The following is a 13,440-nucleotide window of genomic DNA, read 5'->3' as shown; positions in this document are numbered from 1 at the left end:
AACCTGAAACTGCTTTAATTTCCTTTCTCGTCTTTGGGACCTCTGCTAATAGGGGTCTGGTAGCCTATCTAATTTAGGCTATTTCTAGTACTTCTAGGTCCAAAAGTTGGGATGTTACACTAGAAGCCTCAATAATTCTAGAAAAAAATATAGAAAATTTTCTTGAAGGATTATCATAATTTATAAAATTGTTCCTGACTTCAAATTGAGGAAGAGGTTAGCTTTAATGATATCTAAAGCAGAATTATTGTTGGTGAGTGCTGATTTCGAAAAAGATGGAATTCAAGGAATTTCTGAGGGAATTAAATTCTGAGAAAAATCATGGAACTTTCCTACACTGAGAAGAAGCTAATAGTGCACTGAGATAAATTTTTTTGAGACAATGAATTAGACAGGATATAGGAAAAATTCATCCGGTAATGAACTGGTACTCAGTACGATGTAAGGATAACCAGGGAAGTGAATGTTTCTACAAATTTTTCCAGTCCAAATGGCCTATGTGTCATGCCATTATTGTCCTATTTTTGGAGGGAAAATATTTAATGAAAAATAAAAATAAAAATAAGTTTCTAGAAGGTGGCTAATTATGTTGATTAAGGAAGTTAACTAAGATTAGGCTAATTAATCTTAGTATGACATAAGCAAGTGATATCATCACCATGACATCATGTGGACATGTGGGATAATCATAAGCTTGAAGTATAAGATTTAGCCATGTGTAAAGTGACAAAAAAATAGACGATTAAGATTTAGCTACCTACCCCTTGTAATTTTGTTGAAATTCAAGGGTAAAGAGTCAGTGAAAAGCCTATAAATACCCCCTTTCCCACACTTGATTTTGGGCCAAGAGAGGATAACAAGGGGAGACCTTGTTGCACTTGATTTTAGAGAGAGAAAAAGAAATCCCTAGTGAGAGAAAGTGCATAGAAGCTTAAGGAATTGTCAAGGTAAGCTTCTATTTTTCTTGTGCTTTGATGTGGAGTTGTTTTTATGGCCATTTTCCTATGAGGAAATACTGCCAAAATTTTCAAAAAAAAAAAGGGAAGAAAATAGTCAAGGGATTGAAACATAGATTAGACACTTGAAAAGTGTAAGAATTGATTAAAACATAGAGCCCTAGTAACAAACAACATTCATACTTTACTCTCTAACTTTTTGAATTTCAATCTGATCTTTCTAAACTTAAGTCCGCATGATATTCCCCATTTTATATTCTAATGCTTTCATACTTACTTTCTCACTTATACCCAACCCTAACATGAAACCTAGTCTAGGCAAAAAATACACAAAGGTTAAGAGAAAGCTGAATTCTTTCTGATTTCATCACAAAACCACTTAGCTACTTCTATTTTCTTCCACTTAATCATTAATCTAACGCAATCAATCTCTAACATATCTTAATCACATTTAGACAACATCTCATCTTAGGGTTTCATGCTTCTAAAACTCAACAAAACCATATCCAAGCTCAATCACACAAAGAGAAACATAAACTACATCAAAATCCATAACCGTACATTGTATTGAAGCTTGGATTTTCCTAGGACTTCTTGCTTTCTTCTTCTCCTCCTCCTTCAAAATTTTATGCTCCCTCCTTGCTCTTCCTCTTGACCAAATATCTCATACAAAATGGAGGAGAAAGGGTTTTATAATGCCTATTAAGTTAACCCTTTCTACTTTGCCCTTGAGGCTATTTAAAATTATATGAATGAGGTGTCAACCTCTTACTAGCCCTGTCTAGACTCAAGGAATTTATTTTGCCCTTGAAGTTGGAGGAAATTACACTTGCCATATGCCTCCATTTCTAGTTTTTCATGTGTCTTGGCTTAACCTGGAAGACAAGTCATATGTCTCTTTATTCCTTTTCAATTTTACCCTTTGACAGTTGCTAAAATTCTAAAACTATCCACTGATGAAAATGGCACTAAAAAGAGAGAGAAAGTAAGAAAAATTCGTCCAAAAATAAACCCTAGGTTATTTGTCCATCAATCTTGCAATAGTGCACCATATTGGGTATTTTTTTGAGCCCTGACTTCGCTGATGGTATTGACATGTGCTTTTTCAGCATCAATGGCTTCATATGATGTTATGATGACAAAAATTAAGTGGAAGGTGGCTTTAGGATCTCCTTTTTTTCTTAAAAGAAACATCAAATTACTTTATTCTATCATAACTTTGACCAAATGCTTCCTAATGTTTCTTGGTCTGGAAATTCAACCCTCTATGTCACTTGTAACACCTTACATTTGCATCCTTATATTATGCCAAGTTAAGATATTCGGAAGCACATTTACAGGTTACTGGGTTGAAAAATCTGAGTTTGAAAATTTCTTTTCTCGCATTACTATTCACTGTAACCTTAAACTTGGCATAACTTTAAAAAATCACAATTCTAGAAAAATTGAAACAAGGTTGTTCCAAGTCTCACTCAAAGCTCTTAACATCATCTATTAAGGAAAAATGACCTCAAGTTCCAATTTAATCAGAAACACATCCAATTTTAATTTTCAAAAAGTATTGTTCATTTGGTCATTTTTCTATTTTCCAGGATTTTTGCCTAACTTCGGAAAGGCATAACTTCTTGCACAGAGCTCCGATTGTGATGATTTACCACTAATTTTAAAGGGAAAAATAAGATCTATTTGCACACCAAATTTCGGGGGAAAAGTCAACCATTTGACCAGGGTCTTAATTGGTCAAAGTTTGGTCAAATTTAGACCTTTTTTATCCCCCTTTTTCATTAATTCTAGCACCATTTCGTTTTTCACCATAAGCAGACCATACTCGCATATAAAGCTACTCTACCATTAATATACATTCAAAAAGGTTATCATGTCATGTGTTCATGCTCAGAATATGCTTACATGGCTTGGAAAAGAAAGGTTTAAATTTGTATAATACAATACATAAATCATAATTTCCTCAAGCCATGATTACTTCTTTTCCCTTCTCCTTGGAAGTAGTGGCACCTAGGATATCATGTTATAGGAAGAATGAGATTTCATAGAAATCCCAGTAGCATTGAACATACAACTATCAGGTTAACATGCATAAGATGTCATGCTACATGCAGTAAAATAACATTGCTAGTCATTGTGCCATGCCATAACCATCCTGTATCCATGTCATCATCATAGAGCATATAATCATTCCAGTCAAAACTCAATCATGCAAGAGCCAAGGCATACATTGCAAGGAGTTCACATCATCTGTGCATAAACATTCTCATGGCACATAAACATATATAGCAGAAACACCAAATACAGGTCAACAAAATAATTGCAAATTCATGCTACCTCGATTCCATGCTTAATGTTTCCTCCTTGTTTTCCTTGCTTGAGGTCCTCCTAGGTTTCCAAAAAAATTGCCTATCAACCATACAATAAGGGTATATCCAGTATACAATTCTTTCTCAATATAATACTACCCTTGTGCCTTTCAATTTATAACTTGTGTATACCTTTCCTAATCCTTTGACTTTGGTTTGACCACACCTTAATCCTCAATTAAGGTCTTGGAGTTCTTCCTTAATCCATGATTAATCATGCTTTCTTAGTTAATCACTAACCCTTAATCCTTAATCCAATATTTAATTAAGGTCCTCAAGTCACATAGTCATTAATACAACATAATCCTCTAAGATTAAGTCACTAATCCCTTATGGATTAACAATTAATCATTCTCTAATCAACATGATTAACCTTTAATCATTCCTTAATCAACATGATTAATCATAATTAATCATCCTTCAATTAACATAACTAATCACTAGTCATTAATTAATCAAGGTAGCTAACCTTAATTACTTACTAATCTTTAATCAAATAACATGATTAATCTTAGCTATCACTAAACCATAATTAATCAAGGTAATTAATCCTATTCTTCCTCAAATAAATCATTAACTAAAAATAATTAACACTTAGGGAGGTAAACATACCTTAATTAGCTCTTAATCGGCGATTAGAGGTGTTTAACCTTTCTTTCTCCCTTTCTCTCTCTTCTTTCTTTCCTTCTCTCTCCTAGAACTTAAGAGCAAAACATTCCCTCTCTAGGAAAACATCTTGGCCGAATTATGAAGGGTGAGGGGGTATTTATAGGCTTGAATTTTTTAAAATACCAAGAATGCCCTTAGAGAAAAAGATGCGATCTCGGCTGTCCATTTTTTTTTACTTTACACATGGACAAATCTTAGAGCACAAGCCTTGAGATCATGACACATGGAAGGACACCTATTCACCATGTGATTTTCATGTGGTAAAAAAAATATTATTTTAATGTTTTGTCTCTTATTTCCCTTTATGCCCTTGAACACTTTGGAAAATTCCAACCTTGTCCTTCCCCCTTATTTTGGCCGAATTATTACTCTAAAAATTGGGAGAAAAATGACTCATCCAATATTCAGTGCAATCCACTGATTATTTGTGTATTTTCGGTTCGATTTTCCAACAATCCTATCCAATTTACGATCACAAAATTTTGATTTCAACACCTCCTTAAATTCCTCTCATTCCAAGGATATTCCATAATTTTTCTCAAGTTTTACCTCTCTCTATAATTTTCTAAATTTATTTCGTCAAAAATCAATATTCTACCGATAATAATTCGGTAATAAATATTCTTTAAGCTAACCTCTGTACTTCCACATGTGGGAAGTAATTTTATAAATTAGGATAATATGTCACATAATTTATCCCTATTTTTCCTTGAATTTTTGAGGCCTTCATATATTTTAAATAATGGAAATTGGGTAATTTTCCTTAATTAACAAAAAATTCCAATAATTACAAATAATTCCCTGATAAATTATTTTTTATCCTATATTCACCTTCTAAACCTCAAACATTATTCTGTACCCTCCTTTCTATTTTTCATGATTTTCTAGGAATTTTCAGGAATTTCGGACATTATTTTCAATACTGCCCTTTCTTGACCGATCTTTTCAAAAATGACCGTTATGTCCCTATCCTGATTTTTCCTCATAGCCTGGATCCTCTACCAGTCTACTATACTACTTGATCTTAGTTAGTCTCAAATCATTCATCAATTAGGATAAAATTATCAGGGTGTGACATCACTAGCTCCCTTTAATTATAAGGAAATTTTTTAATTTGTCTTAGACCAGAACTCAACCTGTAATATCTTTTTTTTAAGGATTTCCTGAATACCCCATCTTTGGAAAATTTGGATTTAAATTTTTTTAAAGTTAACCTCTTTACTTTCAAGGGACTAGAATAATTTTACAATCTTTTATAATCTCTAAACTAATTTTCTCTCATTTCTGTCTAATTATTTGAGGTCTCTATATAATTAAAATAATTGACTTAGACTAAGTTTTTCCTAATTAGCCAAAATTCCAAAATTAGCCAAATTTTTAAAAATCCCTAAAATTCATTCTGGGGATATTTCTCGGTCCCAGAAAATTTTTACTTTGCAATTTGATCTACTTTAGGAAATTTCTGTGACGTCTACTAAAAAAAGGTCTGATAGCTATCCATTTTAGGCTATTTCTTGTACTTCTAGTCCTAAAATTCATGATGTTATACTTCTAAATGCATACTAAAAGGGGATAAAATGATGGATGTTTCAATTTGGTATCAGACCAAGGTTTAAGCAGATACAGGTTCAAGCAATATTGCAGGTAAGGTAATTAAGGATTTGGGCAAGTTGGTTCAGGAAAGAGTCCCTATTTAGATAAGTAGTAGGTTACTAAAATTGGTCCTTTAAGGTGTCACTTTAGGGGAAAGATGTACTGAGGAATACCAAGAGATGATAGTGAAGTCGTCAATGACAAAGTTTAAGTGATGACAATGAGAAAACATCTCAAGAGATAGGTAGCCACTGCTTAGAGTTAAGAAACTCCCCCTCAAAAGAAGAATAGTTTAAGCCAAGAATGCCAAGCCAGGTAAGGGTACGAGTCTATGCCCTAGTTGGAAAGCAGGGTGGCGACTTAAGCATCATGTAGTTGATAAGACCTCGATAAAGGTGAGGCGACATCATAAGAGATTTAAAGCTATCTGAGATTCCTAAACAGATGTAGAAATGCCTGAGAGATAGCTAAATAAGAGGAATAGAAATTTAATGATTTAGCATGAGTAATACCCTCTTCGATATGCCTCCAGATGTTGTTGGCTGATCTAGGGTATAACCCAAACGTTTGAGTCTAGCGCATATGGTTAAGAGAATTGGGTAAGGAAGTTAGAGGCCTTTGTTAAAGAATGTTTCAATAGAGGCTTTCTAACTAGAGTTAGAATAAGATGGTAAATAATGAGCTGGATGCCTAACCTAGATACCACACAACAGAGGTATTTAAATGATTTATGCCTACTGAGTAATGTGATCAGTTTTTGATGACCCACATAAGACCATATGAATAAATAGTCAACAACTAAGAGAAATTAGAAAGACTAAGAGTCAGGAAGTATCTCTTGATGATAAAGATGAAGAGAAATAGATGAAGATATTATAGATGATAGTTGCGCTGGGAACTGGTATGGACAGATAATTATATTCCCACTGATGCCTTGATATCTGATAATGCTTAAGACTAGATAGTATCCCTTCATGTCCTTATGGCATCTATAAGGAGTGTGACCACAGCACTCAAGCCAGTGAGGAAACTAATAGATGAGATTCTTACAGATAAATGCCACTACTAAAGTAATTAATTGACTCAGGTAGAGAGGCTCCCTCTAATATAGATATGACATGTGAAGAATGTGCCATGGTAAAAATCATGTAAGAGAAAGGTCTTGGCCACAAAGTATTTCTCAAGAAATTGGAAAGTGGTCCTCCAAATCAGAGTTAATGCTGCTTTACCAAGAGCGAGCTGTCTTCTGAAAGAAAGAAAGAGAAATAGTTATAGTGGAGTTGACATCGCTATGAAGAAAATAGTACATCCTCCTAAAATGATAGAGTTGATGTCATAGCAATATAAGTGATATGTCCTCCATCAGAGAAAGTGGTTGAATTGACATTACTCTGATAAGAGCAATATGTCCTTCTAAGAAAAAGTGATAACAATGAAGGCAAGGCAAACAAAGTTGACCTTACCCCAATATGTTACACCTTACTTCTATAATATCTTAGAGTCCATTTGATATCATTTCAGACCACTTTGGATGTCTTTAACCTCAAGAAAAATGTAATTAGGACATTACTTTACAGAATTACAGTTCACTAAAAATTTCAGAATTTCCGTCCAACTTTGAAAATTCATAATTAATTCTAAAAAAATTGAAACGGAGTGGTTCTAAGTCCTACTACAAGCTCTTTGAATGATGTTTCAACCAAAAATAATCTTAAGAACTAGTTTGGTGCGAAACAGTGCCAGATTTGTATGGAAATTACTACTGCTATATTGGTCAAAAACTTTTTTTTAGATTTCAAACCCTAACTTTAAAAAATCACGATAAATCGTATAGATATCCAATTTGAACGTTTTACCTATTGATTTGAAGCTCAAGATGTGAACCATACCAAATTTCAGAATTTAATTCAAATGCGACATAGTCAAATTATAGCTCCAAGTTAATAGCTCAAAAGGGTTACAACATCCATATATACATTGAGTTCACTACTACAATGAAGACTTTTTACTTCTGTTTTGCATGACTTTTTATGTCTGTTTTGCAGGGGACATGAAAAGAAGGGACATAAAAAGTACCCCCTTTTTACTTCTGTTTGGAACGGACGAGAAAAGTTGTAGTATTCACATCTGTTTCTCAAAAACAGACGTGAATTCACGTCTGTTTTCGAGAAATTTCACTGAACAGACATGAATGTCCTTTGTTTTTTTTTTAAAAAAAAGATTCAGTTCGTATATACTACTTCTCCTACAGCCACAATAGCCATAATAGCCACTTTCCAACAAGTTGAAATAGTATGAACCAATCAATATTTTCAGCCAAGACATATCAACATCATAACTTCATCCATATAGACACATTAATTAACTAACTAGTCAAAAAAGAAGAACAAATTACAAAAGTCAATATTGATCCTATTGTCTCTAAACATAAACTTGCTCAATCCCTGGACCACAATTCTTGAAGCAGTTGCTGTGCCAAAAGGTCTCGGATAAAGTTAATGTCATCAATAGTATATGAACAATCATTATCAAAAATCTGTAAATTGACAAATGAACAAATTTAAACATAGGAAGAAAATAAAATAAGTAACAATTCAATTTAAAAATTCAACTATTACAAAACTAAAATTATATTTACTTACCTCATCAAATTTTGTAATACATCCGCTCTCAATAATCTCAAACATATAACGGATAATGTAATATCCGCACTCTGTTGGCCCTTGTTGCTTAGCACACTGCAAATCACAAGGAAATGATAATCCAAATTCATATATAAAATAACTGCCATCAATGAAAGAACTTCAATTTAAAGTACTCACACTAGGATATACCCAAGTTGTTGAGCCATTTTTCCCGGAACGCTTCCCACCAGTTATATAATAAGTCTTTAAAGCCCTATAAGCAAATGAAAGCACAAGTTAAATAATTTATATTGAAAACAAAATTATTGATCTACATTAAGGTACTTACGTGTTGAAAACGCCCCTCATCTCACTGCTTGGACGATGACCTAAGGGATCAAACCAGTAGATGACATTGTTAATGGGACAAGAAACACACAAACTCCAATGACAACTGCATCATAGAGTAAGACTTATACATTACTGGATATCACAATAATTCTTAACAATTTAAGTATGTATAAATAAATATAATTAAGCTACTTGCCCTTCAATAATTGGTGCCAAATAACAAGGTAATTTAGTGTCTCCAATCATATTGCCCACATATCTGATTCTCCTATCTAGTGGGTTGTACTTCTTCTGGACACTTGCAGGGCATAAATATCCATACAAATTTCTCTTCTCCATTGATGACATGCATTTGTTATGGAAGAAGCTATCATTGAATTGAAATAAGATAATTATTAGTATGTGAAAGTAAGAAATTAGAAATTTAAGTTAGAAATGAAAAAGTAAACTTACATGATTGCTAATTGAACCCATGCTATGTCCAACTCCTTCAAGGATAAGAAATCCCTGATGTCTTTGTTGTCAAGTCCAAAGAAATATGATTTTTCTTCACCCACAATCCCTACAGGCATCTTTATGTCGACCTTGTTAATTGTTTTATATTCCTCATATAATTGTGCCAAGCAGGGATATCTATTAACATCTTCCTGGTCCTAATGAAACATCAAATAAACATAATAAGTATTATAAGTATTATGTTAAAAAAAATGCACACAATATAGAATAACATTTTCTTACCATCACAGGTATTATCTCCTCATCAACAAGGTGTCTAGGCCAAAGAATGAAAGTTCCAATTGCCTAACCTAACTTCACAACTTCAGCAGTCGGGAATGGCACATCCACACCTGTCTCTCCCTCTCGAACAGTCGTAACTGTAACCCTCGCTTGGTCCTCTTGAATATGTTGGTGATGGATAGTGCTCCCTTGATTGTAGAGGAGAGCGTCAGCAACAACACACATCCTTGGGACCTCTAAACGAAGACAACAAGGTTGTCCAAAGTCCAGCGTGGGACTACTAGGATCATGCTCTCCCAATGCCCCCGATGGATTACAACTGTTTTTAGTGCTAGGAAAGACGGGGGAATCCTAAATGAGAGAAATGCAAGTATTAAATTAAATTAAAAAAACGTTGGTAAAACTCAACATTAATTTAAGTGAAATTGATTACAAACCTGGGGTGTGCATTGTTGTTGAATTGTCCCAATTTACATGCTAGAGACCATAGATTTCATCTCATCACGAAGTTTAGCCATAAGCTCTTTTCGAAGTGACTGGCATAACTGGGCTTAAATCTTGACCTCTAGCTCAGATTGGAGCTCATCACGAACTTGGTCTCGAAGTTTAGCTATCATCTCATCAGTGGGTTGACTTCGTAGAGAAGCTCGTGAAGTTTGTCCAAAATATTGGGTAAGACCAACTGTCCTCCCTTCTCCTCTAATGCGTTCGGGGTGATCAGGCTTCCCAATCGCTGTCGCTAAAATGTCCATCCTTCCACTCGGACTAAATGAACCTTCACTGCTTTGCTCTTCAAGTACCTCCTATAACATTTTAAGTATGATAAAAAATTAATGGCAGTATAATAGAAAATTAATGATAAAATATAAGGAATATTACCATAAGTTAAAGTTATTTGATGTATACAACTTACAATTTTTTTAGCAATCTCAGCAACTGCTGGATTAATATATTGACCCTTCTTCATCCTCGTTTCCTTCCATTTTCTATGATGTGGAGGAGGAGGTGGGGTCTGAACAACGATACTAGGATCAGATTTTGCAGCTTCCTGCATCGCCTTAAAGTCATTCTGCATGATCCTCTCCTCAAGCATCTTGTAACCTCCACGGGATAAATAGTGCGGATATAAATTTTTAGCTTGCCTTTCTTTATTCATCGCACTTAATTCCTGTGGAAAAGAAAACAAAGTAAATTGAGTATGTGAAGTAAATTAAATCAAAATTAAATGTTTTATAAGGCAATGTACCTGAAATTTAGGATCATGCCGTGATGCCACAAACCTCCTCCAATCATCTGGATCAAGGAAGGAGTATTTTTCGCACGGATCATCATCTTTCTTAGGCCCTCGCACATACTGGCTCGTGAGTGTGTGCTTAAAATCTTTCCAGCGCTGACGAACTTGCTGCAACAAATGCTTTTTCATTTGCTCAGTACGAGGGATGTCATACGTTTGCTGTAAAGAAAAATATATATGTTTGAGTTAAAGATCTTAGTTATAACTATATTTACAATAAAACAAATGAAATAAAATTAGAAAGTGACATACCAAAATATATTCCCAAATCCTATCCTTCGTCTGCTTAGAAATTGACTTCCAATTAGGCCATAGAATATTAACTTTGCTTCTGGCAACGGAGCCTATATAGCTAATGAATCTGTCCTTCTCTTCACTAATTGGATTCATATTGGCATCAAAATCCACATGCTTCTTCTGAATACGACCATGACATACTGCTAACTTTGGTAGCCTTGTACTACCTCTAACCTTCCTTCCTTCCGGCTGATTGACATCATCGATGTCATAATCCTCCTCCATATTGGCATCAAAATCCTCCTCCATGTGCCTGTTGAAAAACCAAAATTAGATAAATAAGTAAATTATAGTGAAATGTATTAATATATAAATAATATCAAGTACATTGCAATGAAATAAATGAAAGAAAATAACACAAGGTACGTTGCAAAATTACATTACTTAATCTGACTTTATGCATTGTCCCATATCCCTTCACAATGATCATCTCTTGTAGCATATTCATCATTATCTACCAATTCTACTTCACTTAGTCTAGGCGGATTTGAAGCAAAAGGTGGTGTCTCATCAAGATTCATGGTAGGATCACTGTCCTTCTACTTTTTACTTTGAAGGACAATAGACAATTTTTTATTTGCTGGATCAGTAACATAAAATACTTGTTTTTCCTGGCTTGCTAAAATGAAGGGCTCATCTGCATAACCAACCCTGCCAAGATCAACTAATGTAAATCCAAATTGTTGATCTATTTCAATACTGTTGTTGTTGACCCATTTACATTTGAAGACAGGAATCTTGAAATTGGTGTAGTTTACCTCCCATATCTCTTCAATAACTCCATAATAAGCCATAGATGCCAATTTGGGGTTTTTATCTTTCGAACTCGAAAAATGCATCGCTTCAGCAACCACCATTACCCCACTATTCTGCACAGTACTTTTGTCATCTTGAGCTTTTGTGTAGAAGGAATATCCATTTATGTCGTATCCACTCCAAGTGATAACTTTTATTGTATCAGATACATTGGCCTCTCTCAAAACTTTTTCACTGAACCATGTTATAAATGTTTTGTTATGCTCATTTGCTATATGTATATCACTTTTCTTTGGATACTTCTCTTTTAAACTTTTTTTGTGATCATCTAAATACGACTGCACTTCTTCCATATTATTCAATATGTATAAGTGCACTTGTAACACTTCTTCACGACCCACACTCTTTACCTTCAGCCCCCTGATTCCTTTACTTGTACCGTTTTCATGCCGAGATGGTGTCTTAGCTATAGATAGATATGTTTTGCAAAATTCCATAGCCTCTTCCGCTACATACCTTTCAACAATTGATGCTTCAGGTCGATAAGGATTTTTAGAATAATCTTTTAAGACTTTCATGTACCTCTCAAATGGATACATCCATCTTAGAAAAATAGGACCGCAAAGCCTTATCTCCCTCACTAAATGAATGATCAAATGCACCATGATATCAAAAAATGCTGGGGGAAAGTGCATTTCTAGTTGAGACAAGATAACATAACCCTCATTTTCCAATTCATCCAATTTCTCTATGTCAATGACTTTGCTACAAATAGCATTGAAGAAGATACATAATCTAGCTATAGTGCTCCTCACATCATCTCTCATTGTGCCTCGAATAGCTACGGGTAATAGTTGTTGCATCAGTATATGATAATCATGAGACTTCATTCCCACTAACTTCAAATCGTGCATTGAGACAAGCCTTTTCACATTAGAAGAATACCCCTGGGGCACCTTGATGTCATGCAAACACTGACACAAGCTTGTTTTTTCGACTTTAGACAATGTGTGGGCCGCAGGTTCCATATAAGCCCGCTTACCACCCTCTCTCAATTGTGGATGTAAGCGCTCTCGAATGCCCATTTTAGCCAGATCAAGTCTTGCATTAATTCCGTCTTTAGTTTTTCCAAGTATGTGCAAAAGAGTACCGATAAGACTATCACACATTTTTTTTCACATGCATCACATCGATACTGTGTCTTACATCAAGACTGTGCCAATATGGAAGATCAAAGAAAATAGACCTCTTCTTCCATATGTTTTTCTCACTTGCAGCTTTCTGAGTCTTACCGAAAATGACATTGATTCTTTCAACTCGCTGGTAAACTTCCTCTCTAGTTAATGCCTTCGGAGCCATGCCATGCTCTTGTGAGCCATTAAAAACCTTTTTCAATCTCCGGTATGGGTGGAACCGATCAAGAAACCTCCTGTGACCGAGGTAAACTGTCTTCCTTCCGTGCTTAAGTTGGTGGAAGTATGTGTCTGCTTCACATATAGGACATGCTTTATGCCCCTTCACACTGTATCCTGATAGATTTCCATATGCAGGAAAGTCATTTATTGTTGTAAAGATCATGGCACGCAACTTAAAGGACTCTTGCTTGTATGCATCAAACACATCCACGCCTTCTTCCCACAACATCTTCAAATCTTCAATTAAAGGTGCCAAGTAGATATCGATATTGTTTCCTGGTTGTTTCGGTCCTGAAATCATCATAGAAAGCATCATGTACTTGCGCTTCATACATAACCAGGGAGGTAGGTTGTAAATCACCAACAGTACTGGCC

At 34.7% G+C, this 13,440-nt stretch overlaps 1 long non-coding RNA gene across 1 annotated transcript; it reads right to left on the bottom strand.

Moving 5' to 3' along the window:
• Positions 1-8,097: 8,097 nt before the first annotated feature.
• Positions 8,098-8,464, bottom strand: LOC114713693 (uncharacterized). Its single transcript, XR_003737370.1, has 3 exons — positions 8,413-8,464; positions 8,233-8,328; positions 8,098-8,126 (listed from the first exon to the last, which is right to left on the bottom strand). It is a non-coding gene; the product is annotated as an uncharacterized LOC114713693 (long non-coding RNA).
• Positions 8,465-13,440: the final 4,976 nt, after the last annotated feature.

Source organism: Neltuma alba, unplaced genomic scaffold (assembly GCF_004799145.2).
Source record: "Neltuma alba isolate B1F8T4 unplaced genomic scaffold, ASM479914v2 tig00011447_pilon, whole genome shotgun sequence".
Lineage (NCBI taxonomy): Eukaryota > Viridiplantae > Streptophyta > Magnoliopsida > Fabales > Fabaceae > Neltuma > Neltuma alba.
The sequence above is the reverse complement of the archived record's forward strand: the minus strand, read 5'-3'. Positions and strand labels throughout refer to the sequence as shown.